Source organism: Mchenga conophoros, linkage group LG7 (assembly GCF_057382185.1).
Source record: "Mchenga conophoros isolate Kocher_MC1m ecotype Shallow Benthic linkage group LG7, M_conophoros_male_GT1.1, whole genome shotgun sequence".
Taxonomy (NCBI): domain Eukaryota; kingdom Metazoa; phylum Chordata; class Actinopteri; order Cichliformes; family Cichlidae; genus Mchenga; species Mchenga conophoros.
This window is the reverse complement of record NC_140532.1, coordinates 31,617,612-31,643,426: the sequence shown is the minus strand read 5'-3', so window position 1 is coordinate 31,643,426 and position 25,815 is coordinate 31,617,612. Positions and strand designations below refer to the sequence as shown.

At 39.4% G+C, this 25,815-nt stretch overlaps 1 protein-coding gene across 2 annotated transcripts in view; it reads right to left on the bottom strand.

The window, feature by feature from the left end:
• The window catches only part of dcc (DCC netrin 1 receptor), a 350,643-nt gene that overhangs the window by 157,304 nt on the left and 167,524 nt on the right, over positions 1-25,815 (bottom strand). The window lies entirely within an intron of this gene.

The window sequence follows — 25,815 nt, the reverse complement described above, 5'->3', positions numbered from 1 at the left end:
ACATAGGACAGCAACATACTTGAGACTAGGAAAGATTTCTTGTTGCCTGATGGACTGCATTGACTTTTATTGTGTTCGGCATGTAGTAGCATCATCCAACTGGTTGCTCAGAGGTTGAGAGGGCAACACATGCTACTTCTGGGTGACCACTTCTAATTGCAAGAAAATGCATAGGTTGCCTGGTGGGAGTCTGTCACAAAACAGCTGTGGGCCAATAAGGACTGACTGCAATTACTCTCAGGAAGATTGGCAACACATCGCAATCATTGTGCTCCAGTGAAGGCAACGCATCTGTGTCTCTTTACAATAGGAAACTTGACTCAACCGGTTGCCAGCTGGTTGTACTCAGGCTATACTCTTATATAAATGCAAATTTGCAGAGCACCTATGTCATTTTGCTTCTAAATTAGCATCATGATTCCTAGATTTCTGTCTCAGCTTTAAGAGGTTCTGTCTGGACTCTGAATGTAAGTATTTAATGTGGATTGTTGTGTGTCTAGACAGTGATCAATTTGTAATATAAGACAACAGATTATCAAAAATTGATCACAATTAATCACTGTATTATCACAAACAGATTGCACGCAATCTCCAACTTGACCCCATTCAATCCCAATAGCTTCTGACAGCAGACTGATCCTGTCTTATTGACCTCCTTTTTGTCATGGTCCGGGTGAGCACGGGGTTTTTCCACTCCGCTGGGTTCTACCTTCAGGCAGAGACTCCAATCAGCTTCCACACCTGGTTCCAATCAAGTCACCTGCATATAAGACCAGCATTCACAACAGACCTCTGCCAGATCTTCTGCTAACCCATGTCAGTGCTAGGCTGCGAACCCCTTGTGAGAACCCTCAACTACTGCTTTTCCCTCACCGTGTTTTTCTTTGTCATAGGACCCACCTGGCAGTCACGTTTCCCGAACTACTCTCATCTCCGCCTGGACGCTGGTTCTGTCATCTGGTTTCTTCCTCTCCACCATCGGACTACACCTGCCTGCCTCCCTGCCAAGTCCCTCACTCCACGCATATTCTGGATCCTCTCTGGACACTCCTCACCCGGAACCCCCTGGACACCCCTTCCTCGCATGACACTTTAAACCTGCAACGCGTAAGCCCTAACCTCCATAGCCTAATCCTGCAGCTGTGATTCACTGGACTGCCACTGACTACTTGTCTCTTCTCATTATAGTGACTGCGTACCTCCATCCAAGCCGCTGCCCCTTTTTTCCATCCGTGAAATCCAGCACCTAGCCATAGCACTCAGTTTCATGTTCACAGTTTGGCCTCACAGTTCACAGTTCATAGCATTTCATAATTCATAGCATTCATAGTCTCCTGTTGTGTAATTTCACTAGACACTTGTAAATAAAGCACTGTGCTCACGCCCGTTTGCCTCCCTCTGTGTCTGCATTTGAGTCCACACCCACAGCCGGGCCCTCTCGGCCGTAACACTTTTGCCATCTAGACACATCAAAGTCACCTTTAAGATGACAACTGACTGAGAATGGTCACAGAAAGCATCTCAGAAGCCAGCAGTGGTCCCAGTAGGTCAATATGAACCCAGCAGTGATCAACTAAAGGACAAGCCCAGAGTTCAAGTTCATGCAGAACTTATGAACACAAATCAAAAAGCGAGAGCACTGCCACAGTGCATAGCAATTTGTATGTGCCTCCTGAAGAGTCGGCATTTCTGTCTCCCAAGATTCAATAAAAGTTAGTATTGCAAATTGAAATCTTTTGATTAAATAAAGTGAGTAAAATAATATAACATCCATTAAGTAAAGAATAAAGTCATTAGAGTACAATGCCACCCAGATTACATTTTTTAAATTAACATAATAGGGAAATGCTTACAATGAAACTATGCATAGAACTGTAATTTGTTCAGTACTAAGTTTAATTAGTTTTAATATAATATATACTTGTGATAATTATAGCCCGATGAGCCTTTTTGTGGCTCTGATTAGCTGACTTAATTACTAAATTGTGCTTCAGGAAAGTTGTGATCTTGGTAAATATTGAAAAAGACAAAATGTGTTTACGTTTTCAGTCACCTGGTTGGCTCGGGCCTTTCTATGTGGAGTTTGCATGTTCTCCCCTTTGCCTCTAGCTTCCAAAAGTCCAAAGCATGGATGTTAGGTTAACTGGTAAAAAAAAAAATGAGTGTGCGTGTATGTTAGATTAAGCCTTTAAGTGCAGCGATATACACTTAAAATAGGTGAAAAATATAACACGAAAAAGGTAAATGTGTATTTAGTGTAAAAAGAAAAAGCACAATGTAAATGCAGTGGCTTACTGCTATATGCTTATAAGAAAATATCCCCATTATGATTTGTCACTTTTTAAATGGAAGTGTTGAATAGAATAGAATAGAATAGAATTCAACTTTATTGTCATTGCACAGGTACAGGGCAACGAAATGCAGTAAGGAATAACTGCTTTCAGCCTTTCACTTCTTTTTTCTGCTCCTTTTTCTAGTTTCTTGTGTGGTTCCTTGTCAATGTTGTTTTCCATATTTCTCTTCTCAGTTACTTCCTGTCTTATGTTGTAGGTCACTTTCCTTCTATGTCATGTTGTTCTTTTCCTTTTTTTTTTACTTTGTATATCTTTGTTATTGTTTGCTCAGCCCTGACTCTGTTAATATGTTGCTTCTGTCAGCTGTCCTGTAGTAGTTGCCTGAGTTTTGGTTTTCCTGTTTTCTTTTTGACCAACATCATTGTCCCTGGTTTAGATTGCCTTTTACTGCAGGTAAACAATGGTCGGACTCTGCAACATGACCAAAATTGTTAGAACTCTGTGCAAAAACAAAAAAAAAAAATTGTTGACTTCGAAACTGTTGCTTTAAAGACCGGGACCAGATCTGTAACCACAGTCGATTACCCTCTTTAAAGCAACATCAGTGCATTGAGTGGAAATGATACAGTCAATCCGAGTTGAACCACTTTTGTTTGGAGACAGGTCGCCTCCCACAGGAAACATGTCTGGTTGAGGTTCTGAGTCTCATGTGCTCAAGTTCTACGTGACAAGTTGGTTACTTTTACTACTTGCAATTGACCATCCACTGAAAATACAGGGAGTGCAGAATTATTAGGCAAAAGAGTATTTTGTCCACATCATCCTCTTCATGCATGTTGTCTTACTCCAAGCTGTATAGGCTCGAAAGCCTACTACCAATTAAGCATATTAGGTGATGTGCATCTCTGTAATGAGAAGGGGTGTGGTCTAATGACATCAACACCCTATATCAGGTGCGCATAATTATTAGGCAACGTCCTTTCCTTTGGCAAAATGGGTCAAAAGAAGGACTTGACAGGCTCAGAAAAGTCAAAAATAGTGAGATATCTTGCAGAGGGATGCAGCAGTCTCAAAATTGCAAAGCTTCTGAAGCGTGATCATCGAACAATCAAGCGTTTCATTCAAAATAGTCAACAGGGTTGCAAGAAGCGTGTGGAAAACCAAGGCGCAAAATAACTGCCCATGAACTGAGAAAAGTCAAGCGTGCAGCTGCCAAGATGCCACTTGCCACCAGTTTGGCCATATTTCAGAGCTGCAACATCACTGGAGTGCCCAAAAGCACAAGGTGTGCAATACTCAGAGACATGGCCAAGGTAAGAAAGGCTGAAAGACGACCACCACTGAACAAGACACACAAGCTGAAACGTCAAGACTGGGCCAAGAAATATCTCAAGACTGGTTTTTCTAAGGTTTTATGGACTGATGAAATGAGAGTGAGTCTTGATGGGCCAGATGGATGGGCCCGTGGCTGGATTGGTAAAGGGCAGAGAGCTCCAGTCCGACTCAGACGCCAGCAAGGTGGAGGTGGAGTACTGGTTTGGGCTGGTATCATCAAAGATGAGCTTGTGGGCCTTTTCGGGTTGAGGATGGAGTCAAGCTCAACTCCCAGTCCTACTGCCAGTTTCTGGAAGACACCTTCTTCAAGCAGTGGTACAGGAAGAAGTCTGCATCCTTCAAGAAAAACATGATTTTCATGCAGGACAATGCTCCATCACACGCGTCCAAGTACTCCACAGCGTGGCTGGCAAGAAAGGGTATAAAAGAAGAAAAACTAATGACATGGCCTCCTTGTTCACCTGATCTGAACCCCATTGAGAACCTGTGGTCCATCATCACATGTGAGATTTACAAGGAGGGAAAACAGTACACCTCTCTGAACAGTGTCTGGGAGGCTGTGGTTGCTGCTGCACGCAATGTTGATGGTGAACAGATCAAAACACTGACAGAATCCATGGATGGCAGGCTTTTGAGTGTCCTTGCAAAGAAAGGTGGCTATATTGGTCGCTGATTTGTTTTTGTTTTGTTTTTGAATGTCAGAAATGTATATTTGTGAATGTGGAGATGTTATATTGGTTTCACTGGTAAAAATAAATAATTGAAATGGGTATATATTTGTTTTTTGTTAAGTTGCCTAATAATTATGCACAGTAATAGTCACCTGCACACACAGATATCCCCCTAAAATAGCTAAAACTAAAAACAAACTACTTCCAAAAACATTCAGCTTTGATATTAATGAGTTTTTTGGGTTCATTGAGAACATGGTTGTTGTTCAATAATAAAATTATTCCTTAAAAATACAACTTGCCTAATAATTTTGCACTCCCTGTACAAATGCAGCCGCTGCAGATGATGCATTTTTCCTAGTTGCAACAAGGTTGGCCAGTAATCCTTAAAATAAATTCTCTTATGCTTTGGCCTTACTGTTCTATAATTATTTATTTAGTTAGTTATAAAAATAATAAAATTTCCGTAGAGGAAGAGTAGAGGAAAATAACCCTCTAACTAGACCAATCTAAGTCTGGTGGATAGTAAGAGGTTAACCCAAAGGCTTCATAATATTGACACGTCATTGATTTATTCTTTTTTACTTCATGAGAGTAAAATGGGATAGAGCGGATATGAGACCAGGATGACTATTAATTGTATCCATATAGTTTTTTTAACCATACAAAATCACTGATCTTTGTTCAGCCATAAACAATCCATTTCATTTCTGCTGACATAGTTGAGACTAATCTTTAAGTTTTTCAAAACAAATACTCTACACTACTTCTGCATTCTTCATCTTTTCTATTTCATGATTTTCAATGAAGGAGAGCTTTCTTATTTAGATTCGATTAGCCTTTATTGTTTCCTTTGTCTATGCCAGGTGATTGGAGACACATCATAAACTATCATAACATTAAAATCAAACATTTTATGGCATTAAAGTGAATTTGTACCTGTTTAACTTACAATTTGGTGCCTTTTTTTTGTAACAGAAAGGTTACCAAACTGAGTTGTGATGCCATAACAGATAGTCAATTCAACAGTTGCTCAACAAAATAGTGAAATAGTAATAAATCCACCCCTTGAACCTTAAGCCTTCTTAAAAAATGCAAGCACTGACTGATTCATGAACATATACTTGACACAATGGACCCACTGTAACTGAGATTCAAAGTAAATGCCTAAATACTTTCTTTTATAAATGGTAGTATCTGAGTCTTTGGTTAACAAACTAAGCTCGCTCTATCATCAGAGAATTTAATCATGTCGCTGTTTGTATACTCATTTCTATAATTCTTTGTTCGTGATATGAAAAGAAGGAGAAAGCTCAAGCAGCCCTGTGGAGCTCCTGTACTTATAACCTGGATGTGTGGAAGAGTATAATTAACATTCAGTTGCTGTTGTCTTTTAATTAAAAAGGCCAAGTATCATCTGATCATATAGGGATTTACCTTAATTTGTATCATGGTATTTAACGGTGTATTAGGAAGCATGCTATTAAACGCTGAGCTTAGATCCATAAATAATAGCCATGCAGATGCTAACAGCATCACTAAATGTTTCTTCTTTTCTACTTTAACTCAAATGAGTTATAGTAATAAAAGCATCATCAGTGCTCCTCCCAGAATTACTGTATATCCAAATTGATAGGGATCAAACACCAATTTGTGGTTTTGTTTCTTTTGAGGGTTTTACCCAACTTCAATTCCTCTAAAACATGCCTTTGCATAAACGTTTCTTAACATTCAGCTTGCATTTGCAACATAATATGATTATTTTCAAAATGTGGCAGTTATGGAAATGTCTATTTTGTGGGAGAGACTGAAATGGCATCAAGTTGCTATATATATTATTGTTCTGGATAAGTTCAGACTTTATGGGCTTCTTTCACTTTACAGATGGCATTGTGTTTGATGGTCACAGACAATAATGGTCAAAAAAGTGAAATTCAACAGCTTGTCCCTCAATGATGAATTACATCAAGCCATTGATTTTAAAGACACCAATGCTTTAAACAAAACCACAGATCAGTATTTTTTTTCCCTTCAAGATGGTAAGTAGTAATTCATTTCTACATGAGTACAGGTGACACTATAGAAGGTTTCATCATCTGGGGAGTATAAAGACTTTCAGGAAATATGAACACAATCTGACATGTAGTTATTTGGATGTTTTCATTAGGAGGATGAAATGATTGAGGAGAGAAACCCATAATGTTTGCTGGCTGGTTTAACAGAGTATAACAAATCTGTAAAACCAGATGTACCCGGCTTTATCTCGATTCCTCTCATGTTCCTGCCTCTCCCTATCTCAGTTTTCCAGCAGATGTGAAGCCGTCACATCTTATCACAGTGTACGTTTTAGTACCTCATGTTTTGAATAATTTGCAACAAAATCACTTTAAACACGACATGAGAAAAAAAAAGTGCTGCTAAAGGACTGACAGCACAAGATAAAACTAAACATAGCAGGGAGTCTGAGCCTCTGATTGATGCAATTAAACTTGTAAAATGCATTTGGGGAAAACAGACTGTTTGATATTCTGTGTTTGAGTTAGAGGGAAAAAAAGGGGAAAGCATTATGTGTAGCATAATGTTACATCTAGGTCTCACCTGAATCCATTTATTTTTATGCACGCTAATGAGTAAGATCCACTGTTTTCCAGAAATAACCACAGCCCCGAATGAATAAGCACAAGCAGCAGTCGTCTGGGAATAATTCAGTGCCGTGTACAAGCAAAAGTATGCATGAATGAGCAGTCAGCTGCAGATGTCCAGGAATTATTCACTATCCCGAAGAAACAAGAAACTGCAATCGTCCAGCGTAATCTCAAGTCATCCAGGAATTTTAATCAGTCACAACATAAAAACCACTTGGTGCCAAAACTTCATCCTGCCAAGCTACAGACCTGGGCCTTTTGCAGTGGTTTCTGGCACCATGACATTGGCATTAAATCTTTGGGTCCTATGCAGTATGAGGTGGGGTCTCTGTGGAGCAGGCACCCAACAGAAGCTTAAATTAATCAGGAACCTGGAGCTTATGAGGCCAGGTCCAATATCTTGGGCTCTTTGTCATGTTCCTCAAGCCATTATGCTCAGGGTTTTTGTGGTATGTCAGAATGCAGTGTTGTGTGAGGGTAGGACACTGCTGATGGGAGTGAATCCACAATACCAAATATTTATGCTAAAGTAACAACTATATGAATGCCAGAACCCAAGGTGTCCCAAAAGAGTAAGATCAGCAGTGTTATTCAGTGTTATTCACTATTATAGTTTGTATTTGCTTCATACATCGAAATATTGTCCAAATTGAGATAAAACAATCCTTTGTTTTGTACATTAAATTACTAGCATTCTGCTAATGAATGTAGAGTGATTACTTTAGGATTTATAAGAGCATGTGCTGCCTTGTCCATTTCCTCTAAAGTTAAGTAGAAAATAAAAGTATAGTTAAACCACGACAAAAATGTCCATAAGAAACGGATGTTCAGAGGTGATGCTATCAGTTCTCTGTTCTCTGCTGCTTCTCGGTTTATGTCTGAAAATCAAAATGTCAGAAAAGCATGAAGCTATTTAGTCCATAAATTGCACAGAAAGGTGTTGTGGATGAAAAATGGTTACCCTGCAGAATTCACATTTTTGCTCTAGTGCTCCACAGGAATCCATTCTGGACTATTTGATGAGGTCCAGACACTGGAGTGTATCCCTTACTCATCAAGAAACAGAAGCTGTGGTTTTCAGTCCATCAATTACTAAGACAGATCATTTCCAATGACAACTCAACAAACCAAATGAACAGACACAAATTGCAACCTTTCTTGCATTACCCACAAAATGGTAACAAGAATCATGTTTTCCATGAGGAGCCACCCACCTCCCTTTATTAATAAGCCCAAGCTGCAACTCCTCCAAGAATATCAGCAGCTAAAACTAAAACTCAAAAAAACAAAAAAGAGACACCAAAAAATGGGCTAACACAAGCTAACGGTATACTAGCTGTGTTGCATAGTAAACTGTTCATTTAAAGCAAAACACTTCCTGGAGTTCAATTTTCTGTAAACTGAAGGTAACAGACATGCAACTGTGTTTCCATTAAGACACACACACACACACACACACACACACACACACACACACTTCCCCTCTCCTCCTCTTCCTGCTGAGTGATGATGAAGGGGATGATGGGAAGGTGTTTCATCACAAAGGAGATCAATGTTGGAGATGACAACACACAACCATATAAACACACACAAACACACACAAACACACTGCATGGCGACACATTTAGGCATAAGTGGTGAGGTACAAACCTGCAACCTCTAACCGATCGATACACACATACACACACATACAGGCGCGCACACACACTCTATGTATGACCTTCCACTCTCAGATCGATAATGGCCGACGTCGCGGAGACATCAGCACTATGAGAGAAGATAAGACAAATATTCTTCCATCTCTAGCTCTCTTCTTTGTGGATTTTTTGTTTGCTTTATGCAGAGCAGTGACCGGGAGGTTTTTATTGGCAGAAAAAGGAGGGATGATCTGATGAGAGATGAGGTGAGTGACCTGGAAAATGATTACTAGGAAAAGGTGGAGGGGGTGGGAAAGCAAATGAAAGCAGTGAAGCAAACCAAACAGACAAAACAAATGAATAAGGTTTGTTCTCTATAATGGGCATTATCTTTATTTACCTCAATTACACAAAGAAAAGCAGACATTTCCTGTCTTCTGTATTACTGGAGTATTTACTTTAGCTTATATTAGTCTAAAAGTAATGAAAATAAATTAGACCCCTACAGCAAACACTCATTTGCCTTTCTTGAAATGGTAAGTGGACTGGCAGGTATATATTGCTTTTCTGGTCTTATTGACCACTCAAAGTGCCCTCAAGGGCAATTTGGGGCTCAGTTTCTTGCCCAAGGACACTTCAACCTTCCAACTGGTGGATTACCCACTCTACCTCCCGGGCCGCAGCCAGCTGATAATGACGGCTACCTCTTCCTTCTTGAACCTCTTAACATCCATCTGGATGCCAGAAGTACATGGGGGTAGGGATATTATTGGGTTTTATTTCAGCCACACACAATGTAAGTGCATTTTCAGATACAAATAGGGTTAGATTTGTAAGATTTCAAATTAAGTTTCATGCATTTTGGCATTACAGCTCATCTCTTAGAAGCTTTCTGTTTTACTTCTTTCAGGTAAAGATTTTATAAAAGCAGACAGACTTTAACCATCTGAAGGCTAATTCACCACTGATAATGACCCAAACACTGCTGTACTAGTACACTTTAGAGAAAGTCAAAATGACCATACATAATTCTGAATAATTAAAACTCATATATTCTGGGTGCCAAAGGCTTGGATTGCGGTTAGGGCTGACATTAGCCCTCACAGATTTAATCAAATCCAAACTTGTCGCTAAATGTGACAGCAGTGAGGTTGTTGAGTTGTTGTCTTTGTCTTCAAACATTTTGCATCCTAGATACAACCAAGGGAAAGAGAAAATGTCGAAGCACCTCTATGTTTATATCTGTGCAAATTAGCTTCTCTATAACTGTGAATTATTTTGGTTTTATTGTTAGATGAAGACGTCTAGCATGACATGCACCTTATCAGACACTTTCGCCTGGTGCAACCATAATGCTGCTTCTGGTGGAAAATAAGCCACGTTTCTCTTAGAAGGGCTTGTTTGGCACCAGGTTAGTATGACTCCATTTCTCCCAACAGTTGAAGAATTCAAATTGCAGGTTGTTGAAGCCTGGTCCATAAGCCAGGTAGACTATTATTAGGTAGACAGTAGTAATGTAGGGTTGACACAAAAGCCCAACACACCTTTGAACTTGCCTCAAGACAAAACATTTGGACAGATAGATAGATCATTAATTAATTACTTAATTTATTTATTTATTAGTCTCAAAGTCTTGGCATTCAGGGGATAAAGAAAGTAATCACTCTGACATAACATCTACAGCATAATGCTAGAGTTCAGAGCTAGGTTTGGGGTGTTCACGGATGATTTAGACCTCAGAGGGCTAAAGAACAAAGAAAGGGGCATTTGCAAAAGTTTACTTAATCTGTTTGAGAAATAGCATCCATCCATCCATCATAGTGCGAGAGGCAGGGTACACAGTGGACACCAAGTGTCCATTTTTCTCTGGGTGAAATCTGGATGGCCAGCCTTCACAAAAACTTCCATAAATAAACAGTGGTGTACATGAAAGAAAGTTAGCAAGAATGTTAAAGCTCCACAAAGAAAAGATTTTCCACTTAGTGTTGTGTTTAATATGAGATGCATTGTGCAACCATGGTTGTCTTTGTCAGTTGTGGGTCTGTCTGAGTGAATCAACATAAAGGTGACTTATGTCTGAATGATGGAATGCAATCACTTTCGCAGAATGATGAAGCCAGCAGTGATACAAATAGCTTTAGTATGAATCACAAAGGCTGTTCCGATCCCCCGTCTATCTCTCTGTGTGTCTCTTTCCATATCAAACAGGTATTACTGAGCAGAATTTCATTAAATCTCTAGTCCCCCGGTGCTTTGAAGCCCTTTCTGGGCGTCGCCAGGTCGCCTCTCACTGCTGGCTGTGGATTGGAATGACACTCAGCAGACAGATAGCTGCCGTGTCTCAGGTTGTTTTGTTGTGAAGGTGTTGTTTTTAGAGCTGGAACCAATTCTGCCTGTCACTTAAAAAAAGGGAGGAAATGGAAAAGAAAAGAAGAGAATAAGAAGAATGAGGAAAAGATGGAAGGAAGAAGGACAGAAGGAAAATGACCAAGGAGAGGAGGTGGATGAGCAGGTGGAAAAGACGAGGATTCTCAGGAGGAGGAGAGGAGGGTCTATGCATGGGAGTAAGATGACATGAAGATAATCAAGAAGGAGGAGAGGATGGTGATGGAGGGTCAGGAAGAAAATTGTATTTGTAGAATAAAAGTTGCCCAGGAATCAGTAAAGTATTCTGAAAAATAAAAACTTACTCTATGCAGATTTATTATTAGTTTGATTGACGCAATCCAATTATAAACTTAAAAAAAGGACAATGATAGGGTTCCAGTTCATTTAAACACCACTTATTTAGCATTTATAAATAAAAGTATGAATAAGTGCTTTTCCATTGAAAAATACTTTGGAAGCTGTGTACAATGCAGATAAAAGGAACGTAAAACGTAGAAAATGCTTAAACGTTTAAGTATTATATGTTACAACAACAACTACTTTCAACAACAGTATGGATGCATTTAGCAGTTTAAGGTATAGTTTCAAAATCACGATTTAAAGAATTTCTGCTCTTTCTTCATTTGTATTATTGAGCTCAGTCTGGACGGTTATCCAGTCCAGACTGGAGGCTGATTCAACACACAGACTTTATACTTTGTGGAATATGAAGATAAGGATTTTCTTCCTATTAAAAAACAAAAAACAGGGCCACATGCAAAGGTTTGTTTTTTTTTTCAAGACAATCAGTCCAACAGTCATTCCTAGGACAGACAGACAGACACACACACACACACACACACAGAGGCACTTCTGCTCTAAGGGGAACACTTAATATGTATCTCTACCTGTCTCTCACACATCGTCTCTCATCTGTTCCTAACAGGCTAGAGGATGGAAGAGGAAAGAAAGCTACAGTCACCATAGCAACAGACATCACCGCCCTATACACACCCTCCTACACACACGAGTTGTAGCGTGGGGGTGGAGTGTTGGCACGTGTGTGTGGGGGGAGAGAGAGAGCAGAGGTGATGGAGTAAAAGCATTTCTCTGTGTGTGTGTAACAAAGTGTGTGTGTGTCTGTGTTGTGTGATGGGTTTGCTAAGGTCACACGTTCAGTGTGGAATACAAATCTGTCATGGCTGACACACTTCCTCCTCTCCCTCTCACTCGCTCTGCCCTTCGCTTGACCCTACCTTTTCTTAATCTCTCCTTTTTCTTCCTCTCTTCCCCTCTCTCCTTCCATCCCTCCCTCCCTCTCTCTTTTTCTCTCACACCAGCTGATTGAATTTCATCTCTTATCCCCTCACTTTTTTGAATTCCCATTTCTCCTTCCTCCTCCACTCTTTCCATTCATCTCGATCCTCTCTTTCTACCTCTTTTCCACCAGCCACCTGGATACAATCTGGGATGGCTTTTTCCTCTCTAGCGCGATCTTTCCACTTGCAGAAAAAGCAAAAGGTTACAAAGGGAACCCATTGATTTTAGCCCGCGTTGGCTCAAATATGGCAAAAAAGAAAATTGCATATTTAGAAGCCTTTGCAGGCCCTGCTCCACACAGCTGTTACTGAGCCATTTTTGTTTTGAATGACATTTAAAAAGCTGATGTTTTAGGGTCTCTGTTAAAGAGAGTTTATGGAAAGTTACTTGAGATTAGATGTAATAGTATTTTTCTAGTGTAGTCTGACTTAATCTGAGTGTATGGCATATCATCTCAGACCTGACTGAGATATGATTGAAAAGGATTCTTGATCATCTGCACGTGAACAGCTGCCGTTGAAGCTCCAGCTGCTGACAACATCGACAAAAGCAGGCAAATCTTCTGCTTCACATTTCTTGTTTGTTAATCACGTTGCTTGTACTGTGTTCAGCTCCAATCTCACCCTTCCCCTGACGTCAGCCTGACCTTACCCTTACTGTAAACTCACTCTAACATTAACCTAAACAAAAGCAACCCTTCACACTGACCTTAATCTTACACTATTGTAAAAGGGGATTAACAAGTCAACTGCAGTTTTAATCCTGGATAAATCGACGTGATAACACATACCGGACACTTAACCTGCTCTGACAAAGGTTATGTTTGAGTTGTGCAGGTACAAAACCACCAAGAACTGATCAATTACTACTCCAGACAGTCACAATGCCTGGGAAATCCCTTGGCTCTCAGTGGGCAGATAGTAGTATGTCTATATTTAAAATGTGCTTTTCTCTGACAAGCGTTAATAAGAAAAAAGATTATTAACAACAAACGTAACTGTTACCATTTCCCTAATGCTCCAAAGAATTTTAAAGATTTTTTTTTTTGCTTTCTATTTTTTAAATTTGCTCTCAGAAATTTTTCTTTTTTTCCCCTTTTTTGCACTTCTCCAAAATACTGGGTTTAGTGGTTTTATGATTTGGGTTGCTGCCTGTTATGTTTTAGACCTCAGAGGGATAAATATTGGGTAATGTATCTGTAACAGAAGGACCCAACGCACACAGTGTTGCCAGACAGGTGACTGTTTATTCACGCTGTCTCTTCAGTCCCTCTGCGGGTGCAGCTTTTCTGCTGCCTTACTTTAGTTCAGCACAGCACAGCTCTCTTGTCAGGCCCTGGTGTCCTACTGAAACAGGGAAGGCATGATTAGATGATGCAGATGTGCTTTGCTGGTCAACCTCCCCTGACACCACACCCTGAACTCACTGCTCCACCCCTCCCTGGCAGCTGAGCTACAAACCACACCTCACCACAGTATTATCCTGGAACTATATAGTATTTTTTCTATTAAAGATCGAGTCACAGACATTGTTTTTTTGCTAAAAGCTGTGTTTCTTTCTATTTGTTCGTAGCTTTTCCAGATGAAAAGCAAACTGTTTTACCAATAAGTTGTTCAGTTTCCAGTAGACCTGTCCATATATGTGATGTTCAGTGTTGGGTAAGTTACTTTAAAACAGTAACTTAGTTACATTACTAGTTACTTCTCTCAAAAGTAACTCAGTTACTTCAAGTTACTCGTTACTTTCAAAGTAACTAGTTACTAGGGAAAGTAACTTTGGTTTTACTCAGAATTCTCTTGTTAATGTGTTTCTTCCATAACTTTGCCAGTCTTCTAGCTTGCTTACTTGCCACAAGTGCACTGTGCCACCTACCAATAGAAAGGAAAAGATATTGTGCATATTTCCACGAGAGAAATCCCACGCCTGGACCGTCATTGACTGCTGCCATGATTCTAGCCTACGTCACAGTGTCATGTGCGCCTTTTACATCCAACACAAAAACTGCAGTCGTGGTGCTTTCAATTGTACTCAGAACTCGGAAATTCTGCCTTCTGAATAGGAAGATGTAGGTAACACCAGACTGCAGATGAGCTGCATACAGGGCTGGACTGGGACAGAAAATTGTCCCGGGCATTTTGACCATTATAGGAAAAATCATAAAGCCTTTGAATGAAAATAAACACTGTTGTGACAGTGATGTTCACTGTTTTGATGGTATATATGCATCAATCTATCAATCGTTTGTTGTAAGATTCAGATAATTATTTTTTAAAAGCTAGACATTTTAAATGAGAATAAGAAAGAAAAGTATTTCTTTGTGCCCCCCTCTCCCTGTTAATGCCCTACCTGCCCCCCTGGCCACACTTTGCTAGACCCGCCCCTGCACAGTTACCAGCTGTCAGCTACCTAAAAAAGGATCCTGGGGTTATTTGTCTCTCAGAAACAGTTCATAACTTCCCTTCAACTCATTCATGTCACCTAAAAGGTAAACCTGTTTCTCCATCACCTGTTCAGCGCTGATGATTCAGTAAGGACATCTCCTGGTTTCATCTTCATGTTTCCCTCTCACCAGATAACCAAACCATATCATGACCAGCAGGTTTACAGCTGTGGCTCCAGCAAACATCAGCTGATACTAGAAATTAATATTAAATAAATTCTAACAGCTGATCAAGCTTAAACGTGCTGCTGTTGTTTAGCGCGACATCCGCTGGTTTCCTCTTTCGGCGCAAAGTGAGTGATAAACAAACAAGAGAGCCGATCAGCTGATCACTGATCAGTTTTCATGATTGAAGTAGAAACGGGAGAGGGAGGGGAGAGAATGAAAGAAGAAGAGGCAGCTGTGCAGCGTAAACACAGAATAACTCCAGCTTTGTGCCTTTTCCATTGTAGCTGAATTACGGGACAAACTGTTCCTTTTCACCTCAATAAGAAACGCTTAATATTTTCTCTGAATACCAGACCGGACGGTTGGCAACTCTAATAACTTATGAACAAAATAAAGTTCAACATCATTAACTTCATAGCACCACCCAGCTGTATAGAAACTCCATCATGCTAGCTAGCATGCAGTTCGGAAAAAGTCAGAATAACGAAAATAAACTCCACCTAAACTTGGTTCATATCTGACCCAGAGAGACTGCAGGTCATAACTTCTTACCTGAAGTTCAGTTCACACTTGGACCGGCGGCCGCCTCGGGTCTCTTTTCCTTCTGCGTCCCTTTTCCTTCATCCACCTGCTGGCCTCCACCACTTGCTAATGTTACTGAATCTGTGGAAGCTCCGCGATAGCCACCACACGAAGTAACGAGTAACGAGCCTATCTAAATCCCAGTAACGACTAACGCGTTCCTGATTTTGGCATAATAACTAGTTACCATGCTCGTTACCACAATAATAACGTTGTTACTGTAACGCGTTACTTAATAACGCGTTAGTCCCAACACTGGTCATGTTCAAATACCTAGGAAATTATGTGAGCTGATAGCCAGCGACAGTGAAGGCAGACAAGGACAAGATATCCTGCATATGCTGAACTTCACAATAAATATTACTGAAATTAACTTTACCCAAATTCTGACTGTAGCCAACTTGAAAATGATGCCTCTTAATTCCAACCATAACCTTAGCAAAACACAGAGATCCCAAAGAAGAAGACACAATGCCAAGCTGTATCAGGGTTGTTACAGGTGAACAGTCGGAGTATTTTCATCTGAGACTTGATTTATTATCTTTTTTTTTCTCAACAGTTTCTTCTCTTTTTTTGTAAGTGGCTGAGAAGCAAACAAATCAGCTAACCAGTGGTAAAGACCAAGTGGTCAGCTGTTATGTAGCAAATCAGGGCAATCAAACAACTTGGTAAAACAAATAAAGACCTAATGAGAGCGATTTGGTGTCAGGATTTATGGCAAAGAGAAAACAGTCTGAGCAAACATGAAGGTATACGAAATTGAAAAACAGCAGACTACAAGCTAAATGAAAAACAACTGAGTTACTTAAAGAGTAAAAAAAGTCATAGAGCAGGAAAAGATAAAAAGAAGGGAGACAATTAAAGAACAAAAGAAGCAATTAAAAAGAAAAGAAGGGGACCAATTACGTGTTGTGAGGATAGCAGACAGCAGGGACATATGAAATAAAAGGAGCCAATAACAATTGAAAATGAAAGGGAAGTAGGCAAACACGAGGAAACAATGAAAAGTGTGTGCTGTCATCCTGACCTTCAAGCTGTAATAACATACATTTGCGATGCAGAGCAGAGTCTAGTGTTTTACCCACTTTAGAGGACATAATGACATTTTTTCCCAAAGACTTATCTGAACCTAAATTTTACTTTTTGAGAGAGAGAGAGAGAGAGAGAGAGAGAGAGAGAGATAGATAGATAGATAGATAGATAGATAGATAGATAGATAGATAGATATTTCACAATAAATTACAGAGCAAATTCCAGCAACCTTTTGCTAATGGTTGGGAAATATGCATCTTTCTCTATTAAATTGGTTGCTGACTGGTGCCTTGGGACTTGCATCTCTTGTACTTATTTTGTGGGAACTCATCTGTTCCCAGAAGAGAGGTAGGGCCCCACCATGTCACATGTTAAAGAGATTTATGGCCCAAAATAAGAATGCACACAGTCACAGAAGCTGCATTCAACTGGAATCTGTGACAAATTTCAATAATTAACGACTAATGAAAGAGCAGATGACTGTGTGTATGTGAAAGAAAATGTTGAAACAGTTTAACATCTTTTCTTTCTTGCCCTGAACTTTATAATACTGGTAAATTTCTGCATGTGGAAACAAAAGAAGGGAGATGTTAAAAAGAGGGGTGAAGGATGGCTGGACTGACATGGAAAATAAACTGTGGATTATGGAAGAATTAAACTGTCCAACAAGAGATTCTGACAGAGAGGAGAGGAAAGGTGAATGGATAGGTGTGAATAATTACAAGAAAATGAGAGAGGACAAAGTAATAAAAGAGACTGGTGGAATAAAGACATGATTGGACTGCAGTTTAGATCCTGATCCAGAGTTTAGATTGCATCCACACCAGGATTTAACTGAGACTGTACTGCAGAGAGGGGTAAGAGAGGACTGAGGAGACTGTAAAACAGAGACCGGGAGAAAAGTGTGATATCTTTTTTGTCTTTTCTACTCATGTATGAAGCCATTATCATACACACCAAATAAAGAATTCACACCATCAACCTCTGTCGACCCCTATTTGTCTCTCTCAGATATTCCCACTGATTGCCGGCATATATTAACACAAAAATAAAGTGCACTAAAAAAAATATCTAGAGAATAATAGGATTTTATGTCATTTTCTCAAGAAGGACACTTGATATTTTAGATAGAAATGATTGTGGTTGAATACGTAATGAGATTTTTAACTACTTTATATATTTTCAAGGTGGCATAAAAACTGCAGCAGCACTTGTGAGAAAAAGTTAGGTTTATGTTCATTATGTTAAGTTTCCCACTAGATTGGTGGTGTTTATGGCAGTTTACCATTAAGCTGCATTGTTGTGCATAATAGGTAACATATGTCATGTATGATTGAGAAACACACTGACATATTGAATTGTCTGTAAGTTTAGTGAAGAAAAGAGTCGATTTTACACAATAAAGGAGCTAGTTGACTGACCAGCAAGTCACAATCAGAAACATTATAAAAGATGGACACGCTAATGTGTCTACCCATTGGTTTGTGAACTTCTATTTTGAAGCTTCAAGAAACATGTTTTTGCCATTGCCACCTGGAAGCTACGGGGATCTTTTGCACTGTCTGTTGTCACCATTATCTATTAAATATCTACAGGACAAGCTTGACCCTATAGATGGCTAGCTAGTGCAGTCATATAGCATCATATAGTCAAGGTTGGTATCATACAATTCAATATCATCTGGTGGGAAGCAACCTGTCCCCAAACAGTTATGGTAAGATTGAGACTGACTGCAGTCATTCTCAGATAGACTGGAAAAGGTTTGTAAATAATGAGGACTGCAGGTTGCCAACATGTTACAATCAATGGACTTTTTGCCACCTGCTCATATTACAGTTATATTCCTATATTAAAGCAAGCTAGGCAAGGGCCTATATCGTGTTGCAGTTAGAGCACCATCCTGGCTAGCACTAGCTAAGATTAGCAAAAAGACGGATATCTTAAGGTTGTTTTTGATGCTCAAACAAAACAAAATTCCTTCCATGAATTGACTTATAAAGTTGCTGGTCACATTCCAGTTTGATGAAATTTCTAAACAACAGCTAGTTAAGTTTCCATATTAGGTAGTAACAAATGTGCTAATGAAAGGGTAAAATATCTTTTACTTAGTTATACTAAGAGTATGGAAAGCTGGCTCTTTATATTAATGCTGTGAAAGAGAAAAAATGAGAGGTTCAAATTGTGTCTTTATTCAGAGAGCATCACCACCTGCATTTATTCTGCATTAATGAAACCACTTAGCTGCACTACATGTGAGTGTGTGTTCTGGAATTTTCCTTGAGTGAACAACATATTTGTGTAAATGCACGCTGAGAGCAATTTTGAGTGTGTAAGAGAACAAAACCATTAGTGTGTGTGTGTGTGTGTGTGTGTGTGTGTGTGTGTGTGTGTGTCAGAGAAGAGTCACTCCAAGTATCAAGAGGCCTGGCATCGTCAAGGGTAACAAGGTGGTATGCTGACAATCACACCCGGCCCCATACACACACATACACACACACCCGCTGTGAGTTCTCTTGGGAATGTCTGATTGGCCGCTGTGAGCCTGCTGGGAAGCTTGGTTCCCGTGGCGATAGCAACCAAGTGATAACACCAACCATCTGACCCTGTTAATGTCTGAGTGTGTGTCGCCATCTGTGCTGCTGGCTTAGGGGAGAATCAACGCACCGAACAGTGATTAAAGTCAAGACAAAGAAAGAAAGAACAAAAGAAAGAAAAGAAGACAGAGCAGGTTAGATGAAGGCATACAGGTGACAGCGCAGGTAACAGGTGACGAGAAGTATTCACGTGTTTTGTCTTATGCTATTAATCTCAAAATATTTCAACCTGTTGGAGTCAATATAATATAAATACTCTCTCCTGCTGAAGCACCTGTTAAAAACAAATATGTTTATTATTTTAAAAATACTAAATATATTTTGACCTACAAAGAAACTGATTTCTTTCCTGTGCAAAGCAGCAATTCACAAAGTAGGAAACAAATATACAATGTGCTGCTATTGGTTGTAATTCCAATATAAAGTGGAATTGTAAAGCGCTTTGAGGGTCTCAAAAAGCGCTATATGAATGCAATCCATTATTATTTAAACCAACTGTTAACTGTATATTTCTGTACATTTAAGTATTATTATTCATATTGCCGCATTCACTGACCTTGTTTATAGGTAATTTCATTGTTTGATCACATTAAAATGTACCTAATTTAATGTTTAAAAGCACTTGAAAAAGGCAAAATCCCATGTAAAATCAGGGCAACAAACTGTATTGTCATTACTGAAAATAACTGTATTTTCATGAGAAAGTTATTTTATGGTATTATTTTGGCGCCCCAGCTGCCAGAATGTTACTGTTTTTTTAGGATTTTTTTTACGGTGTAGCATTGGCTTTTCTCTGACCAAAGTCAAGAACTGGATGTCCAAACTTAAAGTGAATGAATGTGAAACCAAAAGAATTATAATGAAACACTTTCCCCCAGCACCAGCATACACAGCAAAATCTCCAGTGTTAAATTAACACTAGAGAGTGTCTATATGGGTCCACACCTCTGAGTGTTAAATACAACACTGTTGAGTGTTAAATTAACACTTTTGACAGTGTTATATGTTTAAAAGTAACCTAGTCAGTTTTGAAGATTAACAATGGCTAACACTGGGCAGTGCTGATTTTCTAACACTGGAATATTTCTAACATTTTGAGTTATTTTCCAGTGTTAGAAAATATTCATGTAGCTCCTTCCGCCAGGGTTACTTGCGTGGTAGCATTCCAACAACGCCCTGTTTTCGTCTCTTGCCCACCGATGCCTTCTTGTTCCAGTACACTGTAATCCCAAAAGTTATTTGCATTCAAATGGTTTAGCTATAATCACTGATGGTAATTAATTTTCTTTGTAAAACTAAAATCATATAACTGTGTCAGACAGAACTCATTGGTGGAAGCTTTTTGCACTTAACCTATATTGTTTTGCATGTGATGCACTAAAATGAATACATTTAACATGGTCCTTTCTATTTTAAGTGTATTCTAATAAATAGTTTAAGTTCAATTTTTTATAAGAGAATAAGTTTTAAACTCAACACTCAAATAATAAAAGTAAATTTGATGTTTACTGATCATGTTTAGTTGAAAGCACTTTCACTATTTTTAAGTTTTTGTTGCCCCTCCCATATTTTTCCCGGCACTGGAACCGAAGAGACGTCTGGACTTGTCTGTCAGGAAAAAATAAGACAAATCGTTTTTGGTGGTTTTGCCTGGGATTGGACATGTTTGTTTCAGTCTACAGTCGATAGGGAGTACTTTTCCTCAAACCTCCACGCAAACTGGTGAGTTAAATCTTTATATTTCAACTTTAAGCAAAAATAGTTGCATGTTACATTACGCAAATGTGCACGCTAATTCAATCTACAGTGAACCCTCGTTTACCGCGGGGGTTACGTCCCAAAAACAACCCGCAATAAGTGAAATCCGCAAAGTAGTGAAAAGTATTTATTATAAATGTTTTAAGGCTGTAACCCTCACAGCCTTAACCCCTGCTCATGCGTAATGGTTCTAGCATCTTCCTCGTCCATCCAAACCGCGCGGTTCCATTGTGTGATGTGAGCACATCCAAACCGTGTTCAGGGTTAGCCCGGGTCCGGACTCCGGCCCCGGTCAGAGGAGGAGGACCAGAGCACGGCCGGGCACCTCCAGCCGTTCACACGGACAAATAAACCTGTCATTATTCTCCGCACAGCCGCGCTCTGACGCTCAGCCCCTCGCTGAGGCTCGAGGGGCTGAACACCGCTCCTCTGCACCTGTACGGCCTCTCGTAAAGTTTACTTTATTAACATGTGCGCCGCTGCAGCGCCATACAGAGCTGAGCAGCGTCTCGTCCTCGGCCCTCGCTGCTCCGTGCGGTACATCGTACTGAACTCTGCAAACGGGACTCGTGTTTCAGAAAAACTCGTGTTTTTTTCCTCTCTCTGGACTTACTCTCCACCAACAGGTTAACTCACAGTTCCCCCCCTCTGTAGAATGCTGCTGATGGTGACCTTGAAATCCCAATAGGAATCATCTTCAATGGTGAAAACAGAAGTCTAGAGCAAGAACTGAACCCCTCCCAGCTGGGAATCCTTCTAGAGGGCAATGTGGTAATGGATTCCATCTGCAGTCTTCCTTTGGCAATGTGTCTCCTGTTTGGACTGACTTATGCACTCCACTTGGAGTACCCAAAGTGCATGAAGAATACATTCCTGTTTATCCAGCAGATTATGCTGAATCTGGGACGAAACGATCCTCCTCCAAAACTCCAAAGGCTAAAAAATGAGCTTTCAATGTGTGCATAGATACATTGAATGTTCACTCTTCATTGAGCAGCTTTTTCTCAAGTTCAGGAAGTCATTATTGTGTTTGTAATTGTCTTTTTTTGTTTTTAGTGGATGGCAAAACCAGGGCTTAAAGGAGTAGTTCACTGATTTTACATATGTTCTTACCTTAGCTTTGAAGAGTTGATGCATACCTGTCTTGTCTTTGTGCGAGAGAAAGGCTCTCCCATATATTCCAACTACCTCCACTTTTTGCTCCTTTTAGAAGCTACCGAGCTCCTCCACGTTTTCCCTATTTATGTAAAATTACATGAAAAGTTACACTATCTAAGTTTAGTTTCACTAAATTTAACGTATAGATTTTTTAAGCCGATAAAAAGGGGCACTATATTACAAGTGCGCAGTAACCCTAGTGCACTCTGGAGCATAGACTGAGTTACTGGGGGGATGAAGAAGTGCTCCTACAGTGTTATTACACCTTGTAATATAGAGTCCCTTCTTATCGGCTTAGAAAATCCACACGTTAAATTTAGTTAAACTAAACTTGGAGAGTGTCACTTTTCATGTAATTTTACATAAATAGGGAAAACGTGGAGGAGCTCGGTAGCTTCTAAAAGGAGCAAAAAGTGGAGGTATTTGGAATATATGGGAGAGGCTTTGCTCCATTTGCATGACTGAGGGCACAAAGACAAGACTGGTACACATCAACTCGTCAAAGCTAAGGTAAGAACATATCTTATTATGTAAAATCAGTGAACTATTCCTTTAATTTCATTGTCTCGCTGGGGCCATTCCTTATTCCATAGTTTTTATTTTTCCAAGTTAAAATATTTGTGAAAATAAGTTTTACTGTTACAACTTGTTACCCTGAATGTCGCACCAAAGTTCTTTACTTGTGATACACAGTTTTATCTGTTTAAAAGGATTGTTTTAAAGAAAATGTTTTATTGGAAGCCCAATTGTGCAAACAAAAAACTTACTGTTCAAAAAAACTAGGAAGTGGCTAGGAACAACTGAAATATTGTGTTTGTTTCTGAAAGAAATGTCTTCTTAGAAGCGCCATGTGTAAAAATTGGAATATTGTTCAAAGGAAAACAAAAGTCTTGTTTTGTTATAAATAAAGTTAAAAAAAAAAACACCTTAGTGGTCTTTGGTTTTGAGTGTGTTTGCCTTGACATATTAAGTTTTAGTAATAATAATACATTTAATTAAAAGACGCTTTTAATTAAACACTACGCAAAAAAGTGAGTTTTGTAATATTAGCACCACTTAAACAATTTAGTTTTTTCTATTAGTATTAAGTTAACTGTACTTAAACAAATTATTTTTGAAATATTGAATACTTAAACACTTTAGGTAGCGATGACTCAATATAGTAAATTGTGACAATTTTACTTTTAAGTTTACTTGACTAAATCAGTTAATTTTTTGTTTTGGGTTGATTACTCAAATCATTTGAAGGGAATCGGTTTCCTCAAACGATTTAAGTGTATTGAACTTATCCGGGTTTACAGTGTAGCCCACTTCTCGTCAGGGTGCCCTGGTTCCTCAATACCTGACGCGGACCTTGTTGATCCGGGCGATATATATATGTACACACACGTGTGTGTGTGTGTGTGTGTGTGTGTGTGTGTGTGTGTGTGTGCTGATGTTCATGTTATAATAGGCTATATATATTTTTGAAATCAGGGTTCTTTTTAAAAATATTTTCTTTCTGTCATTTCACAATAAAGCCTGGCGATGCTGACTTGCTTCACTGCAAGGCTTTTAATATAAAACAGATGAAGAAAGCCTGAAGTTCGTGTTGACAACAAAAAGCAGCTGTGGTGAGTTAAGTTTAAATGATAACAGAAGACTGGTTGTCTGTGCAGTAAATAAAGCTATGTGCTCCTCTGTGACTTGGAGACTAAAAATGCAATCTAAAAATAAAAAAAGATGATTATTTGCTGCTGGCAGCACATTTGTTCCACTCACATCACATGACTTCAGCTGAAGACTGCAGACTGTGACCAGTAGCCTGCATCAGCTGTTTACACGAGCGCACATATCCGAGCTCCTGTAACAATTATCTCGCAACGAGCTTAGCTTCTCTAAAACATCTAGGTTTCAAATAAACAGATACTACACAGTCCAGGATCACAACCAGGATAATTCAGAGTGGTTATAGCCATACACATAAACAAACGCACACATCCACACATGCACACAGCTGCTGGTCCATTTAGATGCAAAATGATTCTATTGTGCTGACTCAGGTGTTCTGCAGAGTGGCTGAGCTGTTCACATCTCCCTATTACTGTGCATGTGTGTGTGTCTGTGGGTGTGTCAGATGGTAGCTTATGTCGCTCCACATGACTAACTGGATTTCAACACCAACACAAACAACACAACAAATAATGGCTTTGCCAAAATGGGCCAGCTCCTGCTGTTCTCTCAGCTGTGACTGTGATGTGATTACTGACAAAACCAAATGTAAGAACAGGCCACATCCACCGGGGACAGGGCCAAAGGATCGTTGCTCGAGCAGACCGCCCTGAAAGGGCCAGCCCTCTGTATGGTAAATAAAGTCTAATAAATGTGTATCCAGCATCAGTTAGGGTGGAGCAACTAAAAAATGAAAGGTGGAAAACTTGGGATGATCCAGTGGTTTGAGCGGTTGACCAGTAGGCTGCTGATTTGGGTCAGGTGGTCTTTGATATAGATTTTGTTTTGTGTTTTCAATGTTTTCACACCTGCTGCATTTAGTCTATTTAAATTGAACTCTGGTTCTTTCTGAACTGAGTATTTTCACTCCTATTTCAGCCTATTTATAGAAGAAATGACTGGGTTTGAATCAGAGTGAACACAGAAACTGTTCCAATGGTCATCAAACCACATCTGTATTGATATACACCAAGATGTCATGCAGCCCTAAAAGGATTTGTGTCTCCTCCCAAGAATGAATCAGGAGTCTTTCACTTGTCTAAACCTCTATAATACGAACAGTGGAGAAAGTTTACAAGACTGACTTGAACTGAAACATGAGCTCCTCAGGAAAAGCCCATTTTCCCATAGACTTCCATAGGACCATTGGAACCTCTCCAATGGCTTCACTTTTCAGAGCTAGAAAGTATGTTCATATTTTATACTGTCTTTATGTAGGGGTGGGCAATTAATTTTCCCAATGGGATACATGAGAACCTGGAACTGTTGTTAAGCTTATGAAGAGACAAGAGACAATTAATATCAAGTAGAATCGAGTTCAGTTTATTGTTGCGCCTCTCCAAAACAGTTCCAGTTTCTCATGTGGCCTCCTGAGAAAATTAATTGTCCATCGCTGGTCGGTAGCTATAACCAATCTCCTCTGGGAAGCAAGATGAAAATAATTATTGGCTAGAGTTAATATCCAATAAACAAAATGTAATGTCTTTAGACTGCTCATTCAAGGCTGCCCTTCTATAAACTAACACAAGAATATTACAGATACAATTTAACATTACAATGTGCATCTAATTAAACTGTTAATACACATTAGCACTCTCACTCTCAACACCCTACAGCCATTCAGAAAAAAAACAAAATCAACAAATTTAACAGCAAACACAGCAAACACATGTTAATTACCTACTGTTACATTAAATGTGTAGGCAAAGAAAGAAATAGGAGGAGCATCACTGTATGCATTACCAACACAAAAGCAGCTAAAAGAGTTACAGCAAGCCCTGATTTAATAGCTGCACACGCTCTACCTGTATCCAGCTTCTTTATACACCCTAACAGAACAGATACATCTTTGTAGGGTACCTCTGATCACACTGAGAGGGTCTGTATTAATGTATTTGGGATGGACTGAACCCAGAGCTTAAAGGGACCTAGCTCACACATTTAAAAAAAACCTGATATACATGGATGAACATGACTGATGTCGTGCAGGGTGTTTAAGTCATCTTGTTCTTTTTAGCAAAGTTAGCATAACTCATAGAGCTAAAATAAATCCATCAATAGGAAATATTTAACGTGGAAAAAATGTACCCATAAAGCAGACTGC